This window comes from Lygodium microphyllum, chromosome 8, assembly GCF_053477565.2.
Source record: "Lygodium microphyllum isolate KBCC chromosome 8, Lygodium_microphyllum_v1.1.10, whole genome shotgun sequence".
NCBI lineage: Eukaryota > Viridiplantae > Streptophyta > Polypodiopsida > Schizaeales > Lygodiaceae > Lygodium > Lygodium microphyllum.
Genome location: NC_141142.1, coordinates 81,169,572 through 81,188,694, shown reverse-complemented (window position 1 = coordinate 81,188,694; position 19,123 = coordinate 81,169,572).

Genomic DNA, 19,123 nt, shown 5'->3' with positions numbered 1-19,123 from the left:
CAGTGGTATCAGAGCGAAGCTGAGATCAAGAGCTTCCAATCACTACCTATCTTGTGCAAAGGTGGAGCTCCTGGAATGATCGGGCTCTACGGTCAATCTTGTCGCGAACGATCGATACAGGTAGATTCTTGGCGATCAAGAACCCATGTTTCCATCATCGGATTGCGAAGGACTGGTCTGCAGAGGGGAAGGACCAGTCCCATCTTTCCTACATCATGTCGTCAAGAACAGAGATAAGCTCTCTCTTAATCTCAAAAGTTTTAATGCCTAATAAGCTTAATAAGCTTGGTCTAAGCTTAAAGAGCTTAATTGGACCAAATCGTCACGTCTGGGACAAGAGTATGACGGAACCACATATGGATGATTTAATGGCTGAAGGCGACCTATCTGAACCTACGATGGAGCAAAAGCTGGACTTAATTATGACGCAATTGGATGAAGAACGACGAGCTAGGCAAGCATTGCAAGTTCAATTGGCAAATTTACAAATATCGACTACCGACAAAGAAGAACCTCAATCTGAAGATCTTATCTGACGTACCATCGACGCAACTCTCGAAGCTCAAACCATCCGCAAGGAATCAAAGATAAGTAAAAGAAATTTCAAATTCCGTACTTTCAATGGACTCGAGAGGGAAAAACTGTTCTTGCATTCATTAGTCAGTTTGACGACTACTTTCATTAGGAAACCTATGCAGAAAAATATAAAATCAAGTGTGTCACTAATCATTTAGTGGATAGAGCATCTCTTTGGTGGACAGTGATTCGTAAAAGTATAGATTGTCCCACTACCTGGGAGAATTTCAAGAAGAAGTTTATGCAAAATTTCCTTCCTCCACAATTTCATGAGAAAGCCATAAAGCAATGGGATCTTCTTCAACAACGGGATCATAAACCTATTCCTCAGTACACAAAGCGTTTTTGGAATGCACTACTCCAGTTACACATGCTTGAAGATATATCTGAAGCGACACATAAGCGCAAGTATATGTCTGGACTCCTTGGGCATTACTACGCTGAAGTTAACATGTTCAAGCCTACTACTCTTGTAGACGCCATTTCATTAGCTCAGGACACTGAAGACAAGCTGCGAGGTAGAGACAGACGTCCACAGCAACTCCAAGCCAATGGTAACTATGGATCTAAGCAATTCAACTCAAACTTTAGAAGATTTAATCAAGGTCGTTTCACTTCATCAGCTTTCCGTAAGAATTGGGCAAAACCACCTGCTTTACCATCCAATGTCAATCAAAATCCTAAGCCTATTCCACAGCCAAATCCCAATATCCCTAGACTTCCCGCCATTGCAAACAATGCAACCAAAGCCAAACCTATAGTATGCTATAAATGCCACCAGCTTGGACATCTAGCAGCAAATTTCCATTCGAAGAAGCCACCTGCCCATATCAACTACCTTGGAGCAATGGAAGAAGACGAACATGAAGATATGCCTGATTTCACAGAAGATGAGGACGACATTACTACTCCTTCGGATACTTTACCAAGTATGCCAACTCCACATTCTTTATTGACTATAAAATGTTTAGCGCATGGAAAGGAAAAGATTATTTTTCATGATGACGGTAATACTCATGAGTTTATTTCTACAAAGTTAGTAAAGGAATTGATGTTACAGACTGTACCTATGCATTATCGCATTAAAGCAGCATTCTTAGGCACTAGGTATAATGGTACATAGGAAGTGCATGATTTAGAAATTCAAATTGGTCAATACACTGAAAGAAGAAATTTTCTAGTTGTTCCATTACAGTCGAGTGACATTATTTTAGGTATGCCTTGGCGTCATCAACATAACCCAGATATAGATTATTCCATGCATTCAATTAATATTAAATTTCAAGGAAAACATCTTACATTGTATGGTATGCATGCATCTAATGTTTTTCCACTGCTTTCCCATACTCAAGCTAAACGTGCATTACGCAAGAGTAGTAAATCTTATCTCATTCGGGTGAATGAACTGCAAGTTAAAGAAAATCATATGCATCCTAGGCATAAAGAATTTATTGCACATTTTAAAGACTGTTTTGCTGAAGATCTACCACCTGGTTTACCTCCTTCACGTCTAGAAGACCATAAAATAGATTTGATTCTTGGCACACAACCACCTTGCAAAGCACCATATAGGCATAACCAGATAGAGCAAAAAGAAATTCAAAGTCAAGTTGAGGAATTACTAAATAGAGGATTGATTAGACCTTGTAGTTCTCCATTTGGTGCACCTGTTCTGTTAGTAAAGAAAAAGAATAATACCTATCGTATGTGCATTGACTATCAAGCTTTAAATAAGATCACTGTAAAGAATATGTATCCAATTCCTAGAGTTGATGACCTTATGGACAAACTGCAAGGATCTATATTTAGTAAAATAGACCTTAAGTCTGGTTATCATCAGGTGAGACTAGATAAGTCAGACATATTCAAGACTACATTTAGGACAGTTTGTTCATTATGAATTTTTAGTGATGCCTTTCGGACTAACTAATGCACCTGCTACATTTAGTAGAATGATGAATCATATATTTTTGAAATATCAGTATTGTGTAATTGTCTTCTTTGATGATATTTTGGTGTTTAGTCAAAATGAGAAAGAACATTATGAGCATTTATCATTGGTTTTCCAGTTATTAAAAGATAATCAACTGTATGCAAATCCTGAAAAGAGTGAATTCTTTAAAACAAAAATTGAGTATTTAGGTCATATAGTATCATCTAATGGAGTTAAAGTTGATCCTAAGAAAATAGATGCAATATTGAATTAGCCTGTACCTAAAAATGTGCATGAGCTATGATCTTTCCTTGGTCTTGCTAGTTTCTATAGGAAGTTTGTGAGTAATTTTTCATTACTTACTTTACCACTGACTAAACTTCTGAAGAAAGGTATTGTTTATCATTGGTCCGATAATCAACAGAAATCCTTTGACTTATTGAAACATGCATTAACCCATGCCCCTGTTTTACAGTTGCCTAATTTTAATAGACCATTCTTTTTAGTAGTAACCGATGCTAGTGGATCAGGAATAGGAGCTGTACTTATGCAGGATAATCATCCTATAGCCTATTCTAGTTGTAAGCTGAAACCCTCTGAACTGAAATATTCCACATATGACAAAGAACTATTAGCTGTTGTATAAGCATTAAGACAGTGGAAACACTACTTAATGGGTTGAGAATTTATGATTAAGACCGATCAGCAAAGTATTAGACACTTACTTAGCCAACCCCAAATATCTGACCGACATATCAAATGGGCATCTTTTATTCAGAGTTTTCATCCTATCATTCAATATCAACCCGGTAAAGAAAATGTAGTGGCTGATGCATTAAGTAGAAGACCTGCCATTCATAATATTTCTGTTATATCATTTGATTCTTTGATTGCTATGAAAGATACTTATCATCAGGATATTACTTTTCATGCTGATTGGAATAAATTAGTTCAAAATAACTTGATTCCTATTGATTCATTATCTTAAAATGATGGATTTATGTTTTATGAAAAGAGATTGTGTGTTACAGTTCCATTCAGATCTTTTGTTTTGAATGAGATTCATTGTCCTCCATATCAAGTTCATAGAGGTATCATATCTCTTTTACGTACATTAATTGAAGATTTTTATTGGCCGCATATGGACACTGATGTATCTAACTTTGTTTATGAATGTTTGATTTGTCAAAGAGTTAAGAGACATCATGGTAAACAGTATGGATTACTTATGCCTTTGTCTATTCCGTCTAGACCATGGGAACAAATTTCTATGGACTTTATTACTGGTTTACCTAATACTAAATCTAACCATGATATGATTTGGACAGTAGTAGATAGGTTTAGTAAACAAGCATATTTCATTCCATGTAAGAAAACTTTAACAGCATCACAGGCAGCATAATTGTTTTTGAAAACTGCTTTCACTAACCATGGATTACCAAAAGTCATTATTTCTGACCATGATTCTAGATTTTGTAACAACTTTTGGATTACTCTGTTTGCTAACCTTGGTACAAAGATTGATTTCTCATCTATCTTTCATCCTGAAACTAATGGACAAACAGAAGCCACTAATAGCACTATTCTAGATCTTTTACGTGCTTATACTATTTCTAAACCTCAGACATGGGATACACATTTGCATTTATTACAGTTTGCATATAACAATACACCACACACATCTACAAAGAAAGCACCATTTGAAGTGATTTATGGTTATAGATTATCTACACCTATTGCATCTTTGTCAAATGGAATTCAGAGTGCTGATGATATTGCTAGTATGCATAATACTATTTTTGATGAGGTTAAAACCATGATTGCCAAAGCCCAGCAATCATATACCAAACAAGCGAATAAGAAAAGACAAGCAATGAATTTCAAAGTTGATGACTATGTTTGGTTAAGAATAGAAAAACGTAGACTACAAAGTGTAGATAGACACCCAGTTGTGAAATTAGCTCCTAGATTTTATGGACCATTTAGGATCATTCATAAAATTAATGATAATCCATTCAAGTTAGAATTACCACCTCACTGGAAAATTCACAACACATTTCACATTAGTTTATTAAGACTCTTTAGAGGCCAATTACTTGTACACCCTATTTATGAAAACCAACCTTTGTTAGAGGAAGAGACTGAAATACTTGAACCTGAAGCTATCAAAGACACTGACTTTCTGACCACTAGAACTGGCCGAAGATATTTCAGATATCTAGTTAAATTTAAGAACCATCATGTAGAGGAAGCACAATGGATGCACGCTAGAGACTTAAATGCTTTCCCCACTATGTTAGCTCCACATTGAGCTAATAGCAATTGAGGTCAATTGCTATCCCACCCCGGGGGTATGATGCCAGGAGGCATATTTCACGGTGGATTCCGTAAACTTTGATGACCGGGGCTCATACACAAAGTGGATTCTTTGTGCGAGAAGTTGATGGGGGACGCCTGTCCTTTAATTCGGGTGTTTCATTAATTTAGTTTGTACATGGGTGATTCCATAGCGGGTGATTCCGCAAAATGCATATTAAATTAATAAACGTTTATGAGTTTAGAGTGCGCACTCATAATAAATTAAGGTTAGGATTTATTTTTAACCAATTGATTTATTTATGTTGCTGAAGACTGCTAGGTATTCACTTTTGTCGGTTTAATTGTATTATTTTACTAATGATTGTGAATGCTTTAGTTGATGTGTAGAGATAGCAATAGTGGTGGAGGAAAGCATTGGAGGATAGAGAGTATTCGATTTATCATTTATATTTTGATGGGTGCCACGCCTATATTTTGTCACACCTATTTATTGAGGCATTGGATATTTATTATTATTTCGTATGTGCATGGGCGCACCATTATGTTATTTCTACTTGGACATTGTATTGGGCATGCTAGACTCTTTGGGCACCGTCCATTAGATTTATTCCTATTTCGTGCTAAAGCAAACTCAAAAGCTAAAAGCTCGCTATTTTGTAATTTGGGCTATTGTTTGAGCTTGAAGCACTACAAGGATTTGAGCTAGTAGCGACGCCGATTAGCGACAGCGGATAGCGGCGTCGCTATTGGCGTCGGTAGCGACGCAAATAGCGACGCTTCACAGGGAAAACAAGCGACCGAAACCAAGCGCAGTTTTCATTTCGCATTTGTGGCTTGTGAGTTTTGAGAGCGAGAGCGAGGGAGAGAGCGACCGTCATGAGAGAAGGAGAGGAAAAAGACTTGCCACCGCCACCGCCGCCGTTGTTCGCGAAGGAGAGGAGGAGCCTTCATCGCAAAGAGGAGCCGCCCCACGCTCGCCATATCTCATCGGTGAGTCTCCCTCTCTCTTTCTTTTGCTTGTTTAAGGTTTAAATCACTTTCTCTTTTGCTTGTTTAGGAGAGGAAATGAGAGAGAAAGAGAGGGAGAGGGAGAGGGAGAGAGAGAAAGAGAAAGAGAGGGAGACGGAGAGGGAGAGGGAGAGGGAGAGGGAGAGGGAGAGGGAGAGGGAGAGGGAGAGGGAGGGGGAGGAAATGAGAGAGGGAGAGAAAGAGAAAGAGAGGGAGAGGGAGGGAGAGAGAGAGTGCATTCTCTCTCTCCCTCTCCCTTTTGCTTGTTTAATGTTTAAATCACTTTCTTTTTTACTTGTTTAGGAGAGGAAATGAGAGAGTAAGAGAGAAAGAGGGAGAGAGGGAGAGGGAGAGAGAGGGAGAGAAAGAGAAAGAGAAAGAGAAATAGAGGGCGAGGGAGAGGGAGAGAGAGGGGGAGAAAATGAGAGAGGGAGAGAAAGAGAAAGAGAGGGAGAGGGAGGGAGAGTGCATTCTCTCTCTCCCTCTCCCTTTTGCTTGTTTAATGTTTAAATCCCTTTATTTTTTGCTTGTTTAGGAGACGAAATGAGAGAGAAAGAGAGGGAGAGAAAGAGAGGGAGGGGAAGGAAATGAGAGAGGGAGAGAAAGAGAAAGAGAGGGAGAGGGAGAGGGAGAGGGAGGGAGAGTGCATTGTATCTCTCCCTCTCCCTTTTGCTTGTTTAATGTTTAAATAACTTTTTTTTTCTCGTTTAGGAAATGAGAGAGAAAGAGAGAAAGAGAGGGAGAGAAAGAGAGGAAGAGGGAGACGGAGAAAGAGGGAGAGAAAGAGAAAGAGAGGGAGAGGGAGGGGAAGGAAATGAGAGAGAGAGAGAAAGAGTGTTAAGATATATTGTGAGAGGGAGAGGAAATACGAGAGAAAGAGAAAAAGAGGGAGGGAGAGGGAGAGAAAGAGAAAGATAACATATATTGGAATGATAGCATATCCATGATTATGGTAATGGTATCCACTTTACCTTTTTTATGGGTACCATTACATCGACTCCTTAAGGGGGCTAAAAATTAGTCATATCGTTTATAAAGTCTAATTAGGAGATTTAAGATGCACCATAATATACTTATCAATAATGGTATGCAATGTGCTTTGCCATGGGCCACGTACATTGGTGACTCTTTAAGATGGCTTAAAATTGGTCATGTCCTTCATAATGTCCAAGTAGGGGATCTAATTGTGATATGCATAATTCATAGTTTTTGTATTAACTTTATAGGCATAACAAATTAGAAATCATGCTAACTAGTCAACGGAAGGACTAAAAGAAGATGATACCCTAGCTAATGGTCATTACGGTACTTCATCAAAGTGAACCCAAAAGTATTGTTATAGAAGAAGAATCCCTTAAATTGAGTATAGGATATTTTCCCTCAGGTCTTATGACTATGAGTATAATTGATTGAAATAAATTTTATTACTATAGTTGATAAATTTCATAGATGGCATTAATTTTAATACGCGATCCTAGGACAAAGAAACCACATTTCTAAGATGCTTTTTGTTGAGACTGATTTATTATTAGACTAAGAGATCCTCAATGATGCTCATAAATGGATTACTTATACTCAAAGCCCTCTAGTGCAGTTTTTTACAATAACGAATAACTATCTACCAGGACAAACAAATCCTTGATCATGATACAAGGCCGCGATATAACATCAATAATTCTCTCAACTACTATGTACAATGCAAGATTTATGGTCAACTTGCAACTTGACGTACATCTCCATAAAGCTATCCATTTAAGCCTCGTTTGCTGTAATGTAGATAAGATGGAAAACAAAGAAGCTCTTATTGTTCAAGATCGCAAGACGTATCTTAATCAGCGTGTCCCCTGTCCTTGCTCTCAATGCAAGTTGGCAATTAGACAAAAATGCCGATTGTCTGTAGAACACATATGACGATTTGGCGAGTTTCAATCTGAGATCATTGATCAGGCGATTGCGGATTTTCAGCAAATGGTAATTTGAAGTTAATATTAATCATGCATTGTACTCACAAGCTAATTGAAAACCATACACAATAAGATTGGGTCTTGTTGGCAAATTTTCTATCCAGGGGGGTGATGTCTCGACCCAAGGGGGAGTGCACCCTTTGCGGCCAATTACAAGAGTTCGTGGACATGCGATGGATGGATTGCAGAAGCCAATCCACCACTTGCAAGGCCCATCTATACCGTCATTGCCAGAGGAGACAGACAACCTTCCCGACCTACCTACAATCTTGGAGCCTGAGATGGAGGCAATGATCGATGCATTGATTCCCATGGATGTTGAGACATCTGACCCGCTTAGAGAGGAAGCATCCATACCATTATATGATGGGTGCCGAGTATCTCGGTTGAAGACATTGCTTGCACTCTTAAGTTTGCAAGCAAAATACGGTTGGAGCGATACAAGTGTGACCGAGTTATTCAGGTACCTTCCACATAGGCTTCATTGATTTTTTTTCAACTAGTATTATTGCAAACATTTGTGCTTTTTCAAGGTGTTTTATGATTTTTTCAGGTTATTGAAATATCATATATTACCACCTGCAAATACCATGTCTGAGTCTCGTGATGATGCGCGACATGTTTTACGGAAGCTTGGCATGGACTACAATAACATCCATGCATGTATCAACGACTGCATACTATTTCGAGATGAATACGAGACTATGGAGACTTGTCCAAAGTGTGGTGCTCACAGATATCGACAAAACTTGCAAGGGCAAACCATCCCTGAAAAAGTTCTCAGACACTTTCCGCTCATCCCCCGCATAAACCACATGTTTCGCATGTCTCGCATGGCAAGCTTGACAATGTGGCATGTGCAGAATAGGTCCACGGATGGAGTTCAACGAATATCAGCGGATTTATGCGCATGGAGCCACATTGACTCTACCTTCCCAGGCTTTGCGCGACAGCCAAGGAATCTTCGGCTCGATCTTGCCATGGATGATGTGAACCCATTCGGTCTGCGCTCGACTTCTTACAGTGTGTGGCCTATAGTGCTTATCAACTACAACATCCCTCCATGGCTTTCTACGAAGAAATGACATCTCATCCTTAGCTTCCTCGTCCCGGGCCGCTACAAAGTAAAAAATATGGATGTGTATCTTCATCCATTAGTCGATGAGCTTAAGATTTTGTGGGAGGAGGGGGTCACCGTGCAAGATATGAGCAAGCGTGATGGTCGACGGTCAGCCAACATTCGAGCCATTCTCATGTGGACAATGCATGACTTTTTGGGATTGGGAGAGTGCTCAGGTGAGCAGACCTCCATTCTCGCTGGTAATATCTATATTTTATTTCATTCAATCAAGTATTCACTAGGTCGCGGCTTGCCTTACAAGTCTGGTTACCTCAGGTTATCATGCATGTCCATTGTGTGGGCCACAGTTAGACTCCCGAAGGTCATGAACCATAAAGAAGATGGTATATCAAGGACACACCGCTTTCTTGCCGGAGGATCATGAACTCAGGGAAGGTTTTCTTGGACGACCTCCAATACGTATGAACGCTGCAAGCTGGTACAAGCTGAAAATGGTAAACCCAGAATCACATCCAAATGGAATGCGACGGTTCTGAGTTTTCTACGTGTTGCCATATTGGACCCACTTACAGGTCAACCACTTGTTGGATCCCATGCATATTTTCAAGAATGTGGGCAGCTTGCTATGGGACCACATCATAGGAAAGAGAGACACTATAGGGTCACGAATGGATTTGAAGAAGGTAGGTAAGATGGAGGCACTTTGGCCGCAGTCGAGTGCTGAAGGAGGAGTGCAGCTTCCTCGCGCTCCTTGGGTTTTGTCCACCAAAGAAGAGCACATTGTGAAGCAAGTAATCAAGTCTATCTGCACTCCCACGGGTATGATGCATTCTCTCAGGTCCGCATTTTCTAAAGATGACCAATTGTCGGGGCTAAAATCCCATGATTGGCATAAGATATGTCAGGTCTGTGAACAGAATGGATTGTAATTAGCGTGGGCATCTTGCAATTTGAAAAGTGGCCATTATTCATAATGCTTTCTCATTTGTGGTAGTTTGTCCTACCGATCGCGATCACAGGATGCCTTACTCCAGAAATTCACGGGGCCATTTACAAGCTGTCCACTTTGGTGCAATGGATCTCACAGAAAGAGATTAAGACGTCCTCTACTGAGTCCGTGAGACGGGGAGCAGTGGAGACGGTCTGTCTCTTTGAGAAATACATGCCCACTAGCATGCTCACAATACAAGTTCACCTTCTTGTGCATCTTGTGGATGAAGTGGAGATTGCTGGACCTGTCCATACACGATGGATGTTCTTCCTGGAGCGCTTCATAAAAACCCTGAAAGGCTTTGTGCGACAATGAGCTCATCCAGAAGGTAGCATGGTGGAAGGTTGGTTGGTGTCAGAGGCGTTAGTGCATATCTCACAATGGCTACCAACGATGGAACCAGACAATGAAATGCTATGGACGCTGAAGGATGATGATAGACTGACTGGAGATGTAGTGGTTGGAAATGGGGTAGAAAAAAGAATGGATGCTTCAATGGAAGAGAAGGTGAATCGCTTTTGTATGTTGCACCATGCCTCCATGGAGATGTGGCTCACCAAGTACCAGATTGCAAGGCAAGATCCAGAGGAAGCGCGAGCTGAATTCCGACGCAGTATGCGTCATCGACCGATTTGATATCCCGAAGGCATGGAGGAGATGCCGTTGTTTATGTCAACACGATGGTTGCATGGAGCCTTGACCGCAGCGTAAAGCGAAGGGACAGAGGTCTCAATGGAGGAGCGGGAGTTCTCGAGCGGATGTAGTCCAAAGGTGATGAGGGGTTTAGAATATGTCGTATCTAAATTTTATATGAGACATCTAATTTGAGTGTTTCAATGTACAGTACAAAATATATAGTGCAGCGTCGTTGCGCAGACGGCATTTTTGCGTTGAGCGTATTGACAAAATACGCTCCACAATGGACTGTGGTGTCATGGCAAGGTTTGAGTAAGAGAGCCGGCGACGAGCAACAGATCCGAACATGGTTGTGGATGAGATGGAGTATTTTGGGAACTTGCAAAGTATTATTACAGTGGATTACTGTAGCTTCTCCATGACACTATTCGATGTGCAGTGGTTCAAAGTGGTACTTTCAAGAGCTGGAGCAACAGTTCGACGAGGTCCATCTGGATTTCTCGAAATAGATTCCAAAAAAAAATGGACGGATGTGCGCGACACGTTTGTGTTGCCGGCCCATAGTGAACAGGTGCATAGAGTCATTTGCTTGCTAACTGTAATACGACATGGTTTATGTCACAATGGTTTGAACTCGCTTTGTATGTATTTGTGAACAGGTAATCTTCTATCCAAACCCCTGACAACCTCAATGGTGGTATGTAATATCTTCAACTCCTTGAAGTGCGAGAGTATATGATCAAAGCGATGTTCCGGGCATAGATGAAGATAATATGCAAATAGAGGGGTCAATATTACAAGGGGTGGAGGCCACCGCAAGCTTGGAGCCCGCATTGGCTAACGATGATGGAAATACAAGAGTCCAAGAATTTTTTGAGAACGAGGCAGACTCATTCTTTTGTGGTGACATGTCTATCGACCTTCTAGTGTATGCAGAGTTGTGTCAGGAGATTAACATGGGACCATAGGATACTTCATTCTTGGATAATTGTATTTTTTTAATTCGTTGTTTAGATCTTCCATAAAGTACATAATATATGCATTTTTAACAAGGTAGTACCATATAATTTTGAATGTTAGCTTTCCTCTCTCGACTGCGTGGCCTTCAAGTAGGTCCTCTCATCTGTATCGCTATTTGTGAGAGGGAAAAGTAGGCAACTCCATCAATAGAGATGGCCGCAATGGATGAGGAGCACATGCTGGGAGGGATGACAAGAGAAGCCCATGCCATCGAAAGGGCTGAGGGTTAAGTGTTCGTCGAGGTATCAACCCAGCACGACAACATGAGTGGAGGAGATGAGGATACGTTAATGACCTTGGCAGAGCATGCGTTGATTGTAATGGTGTCGCTCGTTTTGAGCGGGGTGGTGTAGCAATTGCTACGAAGTCAATGATGATGGTGATGGCTCAGACCTCCATCGTGGATTGCAACAATATGTTGGTGAGCTATCGGTAGCGGCATAGGTGGTACTCGACGGAGATGCAATCAACGGTGGAGTCGATGATGGAGTCTTACTATCTGCAACTTCATGATAATTTTGTCAATGCTCCTTCAACTCTCTTGTCATCACAGCAAGTTCTTCTAAGCTTATCAACTTCAGTGCCTCCTTAGTCGTCTTCGCGTTCTGCCAGACATGTTCGTTCATCGGCTCTCTACCTCCCGTCGTAGTCGTCTTCACGTTCCTGTAATTGGAGCACTCTAGTTGTCATCACATGCCATCTTTCACCTTTGTCTTTGACTTCTTCCTCTACTACTTCTTTGTCACTGTCCTCTGCTCTGTCATTCTCCTTCCGTCTTCACCAGATGTCGCAGCAGCAGTTGCCAAAGATCTCTCTTTGTCTCCTCTGAGCTCCCTCCTCCTTGTCCACTTCTTCAGCTGCATCGTGGCCTCATCCTTGTCTTCTGCATCTCCTCTAGCTAACGGCTTTGTCTGCCACCTCATCCATGTCTTCATCCTCAGCTGCAACTTCTTCTTCGTCACCATGCGTAGCTTTTTTTTTAAATGCTGACTTAAAAGTTCAAAATCTTGGCAGAAAATTCCGCCCTCAAGTTTGCAGTGGTAGACACGCAGCGTCATTACACCACAAGTTGCCTTTCACTACTTCCAACACTTCTTATTACTAGGATGGGATACATACCTTCTCACTACACCCACTGCAAAGGCAATGTTTAAGGGAGTGGTGATCATAGCATACATGAGAATTCATACACATGACGAATATGGAGCCTTGTCTTAGCTCTCCTCCTCATTAGATTTGAGATAATCATCAACACTAAGTTTCACATATGGAGGCGAGTATTACTGCATTTCCTTCCTCTTTATTGGAACATTACAACTCTTTGCTAAGAGAATCCTTTTGGGATAGATAGAGAAATCTCTTTATCCTATCCCTAATTATAAGCATGCCACGAGTGTGATTTTCATATCCCAAATCCTTCATTTCAAAGGTTTCCACTAACCTTTCCTTCAAGGAATTGATCTCATACTTGTGTTTCCCAACTATCAGTATATCATCCACAAAGGATCAATAGTATCAAGCTTTAGCTTTAGCCTTTCTAGTGTACAAATAGTGATATATCTTACTTCTCTTGTAGCCCTGAGACTACATAAAGGCATCAAAGATATTGCTCCATTCCCATGGGCTTGCTTTAATCCATAAATACTCTTTGCAGACAAGCTTTTATTTTGCCATATTACTCCAATAAGTCCTCTAGCTATGTATGTAGATCTCATCACGAAGGTCACCATGTAGAAATGCTATCTTGACATCCAATCGTACAAGGTCCATGGTTATCTTTAGCCACCTAGGCAAGCATAGTGAAAAGAGTAGTCAATTTTACTACAAGTGAAAATATCTCATCAATTTCCACACCTTTTTCTTGCTTAGAATATTTGGTGTAATATCCCGAAGGCACGCGTGAACTGCCTCAATAAAAATGAAATTGGATAAATGAATTTTTTTTTGGATAGTCTTCAGCCGTATTATGGACAAGCTTACGGGCGAAACTCCTTGTATTTCAAAGATAAAATGATGAAATGTTAAAAAAGAACTTGCTTGATATTGTTTTTCTATGTCACGTGATAAGATTACGTGAAGGAACTAGTGCTTAACAGGATTGATTAAAGAAGCTGATTGTTATATGTCAAATTAATGTGTTAGATAATTACATAACTAAAACAAACCGAGGAAAGTGCGGAGGATGGACCATGGGTCCGTCCTACGGTTGGGTGGTCCCAGTTAGCCGGGAACTTTTCTCAAAAATCCCAAAGAACAGCAGATGATCATCAAAATGAATAACGAGAGCCATGACCTAGAGTTACGTCTGAACCGATTTACGACGTTTTAGGGGAATGGAATGGGACTATGCCTTATGGCAGAGAGGTTGAGCCTCGCATCCCTCTCGTTTCCCATTCTCCTTGAACCAAGTGCAACGTGAATCCGCTTCGGACCTGGCGTTTCTGCATAAAGTAGTTCGCTCGGGTCTGATGCTAGTTGTTGTTACCCTTTGCGGCCAATTACAAGAGTTCGTGGACATGCGATGGATGGATTGCAGAAGCCAATCCACCACTTGCAAGGCCCATCTATACCGTCAATGCCAGAGGAGACAGACAACCTTCCCGACCTACCTACAATCTTGGATCCTGAGATGGAGGCAATGATCGATGCATTGATTCCCATGGATGTTGAGACATCTGACCCGCTTAGAGAGGAAGCATCCATACCATTATATGATGGGTGCCGAGTATCTCGGTTGAAGACATTGCTTGCACTCTTAAGTTTGCAAGCAAAATACGGTTGGAGCGATACAAGTGTGACCGAGTTATTCAGGTACCTTCCACATAGGCTTCATTGATTTTTTTTCAAATAGTATTATTGCAAACATTTGTGCTTTTTCAAGGTGTTTTATGATTTTTTTCAGGTTATTGAAATATCATATATTACCACCTGCAAATACCATGCCTGAGTCTCGTGATGATGTGCGACATGTTTTACGGAAGCTTAGCATGGACTACAATAACATCCATGCATGTATCAACGACTGCATACTATTTCGAGATGAATACGAGACTATGGAGACTTCTCCAAAGTGTGGTGCTCACAGATATCGACAAAACTTGCAAGGGCAAACCATCCCGCAAAAAGTTCTCAGACACTTTCCGCTCATCCCCCGCATAAACCACATGTTTCGCACATCTGGCATGGCAAGCTTGACAATGTGGCATGTGCAGAATAGGTCCACGGATGGAGTTCAACGAATATCAGCGGATTCATGCGCATGGAGCCACATTGACTCTACCTTCCCAGGCTTTGCGCGACAGCCAAGGAATCTTCGGCTCGGTCTTGCCATGGATGATGTGAACCCATTCGGTCTGCGCTCGACTTCTTACAGTGTGTGGCCTATAGTGCTTATCAACTACAACATCCCTCCATGGCTTTCTACGAAGAAATGACATCTCATCCTTAGCTTCCTCGTCCCGGGCCGCTACAAAGTAAAAAATATGGATGTGTATCTTCATCCATTAGTCGATGAGCTTAAGATTTTGTGGGAGGAGGGGGTCACCGTGCAAGATATGAGCAAGCGTGATGGTCGACGGTCAGCCAACATTCGAGCCATTCTCATGTGGACAATGCATGACTTTTTGGGATTGGGAGAGTGCTCAGGTGAGCAGACCTCCATTCTCGCTGGTAATATCTATATTTTATTTCATTCAATCAAGTATTCACTAGGTCGCGGCTTGCCTTACAAGTCTGGTTACCTCAGGTTATCATGCATGTCCATTGTGTGGGCCACAGTTAGACTCCCGAAGGTCATGAACCATAAAGAAGATGGTATATCAAGGACACACCGCTTTCTTGCCGGAAGATCATGAACTCAGGGAAGGTTTTCTTGGACGACCTCCAACACGTATGAACGCTCCAAGCTGGTACGAGCTGAAAATGGTAAACCCAGAATCACATCCAAATGGAATGCGACGGTTCTGAGTTTTCTACGTGTTGCCATATTGGACCCACTTACAGGTCAACCACTTGTTGGATCCCATGCATATTTTCAAGAATGTGGGCAGCTTGCTATGGGACCACATCATAGGAAAGAGAGACACTATAGGGTCACGAATGGATTTGAAGAAGGTAGGTAAGATGGAGGCGCTTTGGCCGCAGTCGAGTGCTGAAGGAGGAGTGCAACTTCCTCGCGCTCCTTGGGTTTTGTCCACCAAAGAAGAGCACATTGTGAAGCAAGTAATCAAGTCTATCTGCACTCCCACGGGTATGATGCATTCTCTCAGGTCCGCATTTTCTAAAGATGACCAATTGTCGGGGCTAAAATCCCATGATTGGCATAAGATATGTCAGGTTTGTGAACAGAATGGATTGTAATTAGCGTGGGCATCTTGCAATTTGAAAAGTGGCCATTATTCATAATGATTTCTCATTTGTGGTAGTTTGTCCTACCGATCGCGATCACAGGATGCCTTACTCCAGAAATTCACGGGGCCATTTACAAGCTGTCCACTTTGGTGCAATGGATCTCACAGAAAGAGATTAAGACGTCCTCTACTGAGTCCGTGAGACGGGGAGCAGTGGAGACGGTCTGTCTCTTTGAGAAATACATGCCCACTAGCATGCTCACAATACAAGTTCACCTTCTTGTGCATCTTGTGGATGAAGTGGAGATTGCTGGACCTGTCCATACACGATGGATGTTCTTCCTGGAGCGCTTCATAAAAACCCTGAAAGGCTTTGTGCGACAATGAGCTCATCCAGAAGGTAGCATGGTGGAAGGTTGGTTGGTGTCAGAGGCGTTAGTGCATATCTCACAATGGCTACCAACGATGGAACCAGACAATGAAATGCTATGGACGCTGAAGGATGATGATAGACTGACTGGAGATGTAGTGGTTGGAAATGGGGTAGAAAAAAGAATGGATGCTTCAATGGAAGAGAAGGTGAATCGCTTTTGTATGTTGCACCATGCCTCCATGGAGATGTGGCTCACCAAGTACCAGATTGCAAGGCAAGATCCAGAGGAAGCTCGAGCTGAATTCCGACGCAGTATGCGTCATCGACCGATTTGATATCCCGAAGGCATGGAGGAGATGCCGTTGTTTATGTCAACACGATGGTTGCATGGAGCCTTGACCGCAGCGTAAAGCGAAGGGACAGAGGTCTCAATGGAGGAGCGGGAGTTCTCGAGCGGATGTAGTCCAAAGGTGATGAGGGGTTTAGAATATGTCGTATCTAAATTTTATATGAGACATCTAATTTGAGTGTTTCAATGTACAGTATAAAATATATAGTGCAGCGTCGTTGCGCAGACGGCATTTTTGCGTTGAGCGTATTGACAAAATACGCTCCACAATGGACTGTGGTGTCATGGCAAGGTTTGAGTAAGAGAGCCGGCGACGAGCAACAGATCCGAACATGGTTGTGGATGAGATGGAGTATTTTGGGAACTTGCAAAGTATTATTACAGTGGATTACTGTAGCTTCTCCATGACACTATTCGATGTGCAGTGGTTCAAAGTGGTACTTTCAAGAGCTGGAGCAACAGTTCGACGAGGTCCATCTGGATTTCTCGAAATAGATTCCAAAAAAAAATGGACGGATGTGCGCGACACGTTTGTGTTGCCGGCCCATTGTGAACAGGTGCATAGAGTCACTTGCTTGCTAACTGTAATACGACATGGTTTATGTCACAATGGTTTGAACTCGCTTTGTATGTATTTGTGAACAGGTAATCTTCTATCCAAACCCCTGACAACCTCAATGGTGGTATGTAATATCTTCAACTCCTTGAAGTGCGAGAGTATATGATCAAAGCGATGTTCCGGGCATAGATGAAGATAATATGCAAATAGAGGGGTCAATATTACAAGGGGTGGAGGCCACCGCAAGCTTGGAGCCCGCATTGGCTAACGATGATGGAAATACAAGAGTCCAAGAATTTTTTGAGAACGAGGCAGACTCATTCTTTTGTGGTGACATGTCTATCGACCTTCTAGTGTATGCAGAGTTGTGTCAGGAGATTAACATGGGACCATAGGATACTTCATTCTTGGATAATTGTATTTTTTTAATTCGTTGTTTAGATCTTCCATAAAGTACATAATATATGCATTTTTAACAAGGTAGTACCATATAATTTTGAATGTTAGCTTTCCTCTCTCGACTGCGTGGCCTTCAAGTAGGTCCTCTCATCTGTATCGCTATTTGTGAGAGGGAAAAGTAGGCAACTCCATCAATAGAGATGGCCGCAATGGATGAGGAGCACATGCTGGGAGGGATGACAAGAGAAGCCCATGCCGTCGAAAGGGCTGAGGGTTAAGTGTTCGTCGAGGTATCAACCCAGCACGACAACATGAGTGGAGGAGATGAGGATACGTTAATGACCTTGGCAGAGCATGCGTTGATTGTAATGGTGTCGCTCGTCTTGAGCGGGGTGGTGTAGCAATTGCTACGAAGTCAATGATGATGGTGATGGCTCAGACCTCCATCGTGGATTGCAACAATATGTTGGTGAGCTATCGGTAGCGGCATAGGTGGTACTTGACGGAGATGCAATCAACGGTGGAGTCGATGATGGAGTCTTACTATCTGCAACTTCATGATAATTTTGTCAATGCTCCTTCAACTCTCTTGTCATCACAGCAAGTTCTTCTAAGCTTATCAACTTCAGTGCCTCCTTAGTCGTCTTCGCGTTCTGCCAGACATGTTCGTTCATCGGCTCTCTACCTCCCGTCGTAGTCGTCTTCACGTTCCTGTAGTTGGAGCACTCTAGTTGTCATCACATGCCATCTTTCACCTTTGTCTTTGACTTCTTCCTCTACTACTTCTTTGTCACTGTCCTCTGCTCTGTCATTCTCCTTCCGTCTTCACCAGATGTCACAGCAGCAGTTGCCAAAGATCTCTCTTTGTCTCCTCTGAGCTCCCTCCTCCTTGTCCACTTCTTCAGCTGCATCGTGGCCTCATCCTTGTCTTCTGCATCTCCTCTAGCTAACGGCTTTGTCTGCCACCTCATCCATGTCTTCATCCTCAGCTGCAACTTCTTCTTCGTCACCATGCGTAGCTTTTTTTTTAAATGCTGACTTAAAAGTTCAAAATCTTGGCAGAAAATTCCGCCCTCAAGTTTGCAGTGGTAGACACGCAGCGTCATTACACCACAAGTTGCCTTTCACTACTTCCAACACTTCTTATTACTAGGATGGGATACATACCTTCTCACTACACCCACTGCAAAGGCAATGTTTAAGGGAGTGGTGATCATAGCATACATGAGAATTCATACACATGACGAATATGGAGCCTTGTCTTAGCTCTCCTCCTCATTAGATTTGAGATAATCATCAACACTAAGTTTCACATATGGAGGCGAGTATTACTGCATTTCCTTCCTCTTTATTGGAACATTACAACTCTTTGCTAAGAGAATCCTTTTGGGATAGATAGAGAAATCTCTTTATCCTATCCCTAATTATAAGCATGCCACGAGTGTGATTTTCATATCCCAAATCCTTCATTTCAAAGGTTTCCACTAACCTTTCCTTCAAGGAATTGATCTCATACTTGTGTTTCCCAACTATCAGTATATCATCCACAAAGGATCAATAGTATCA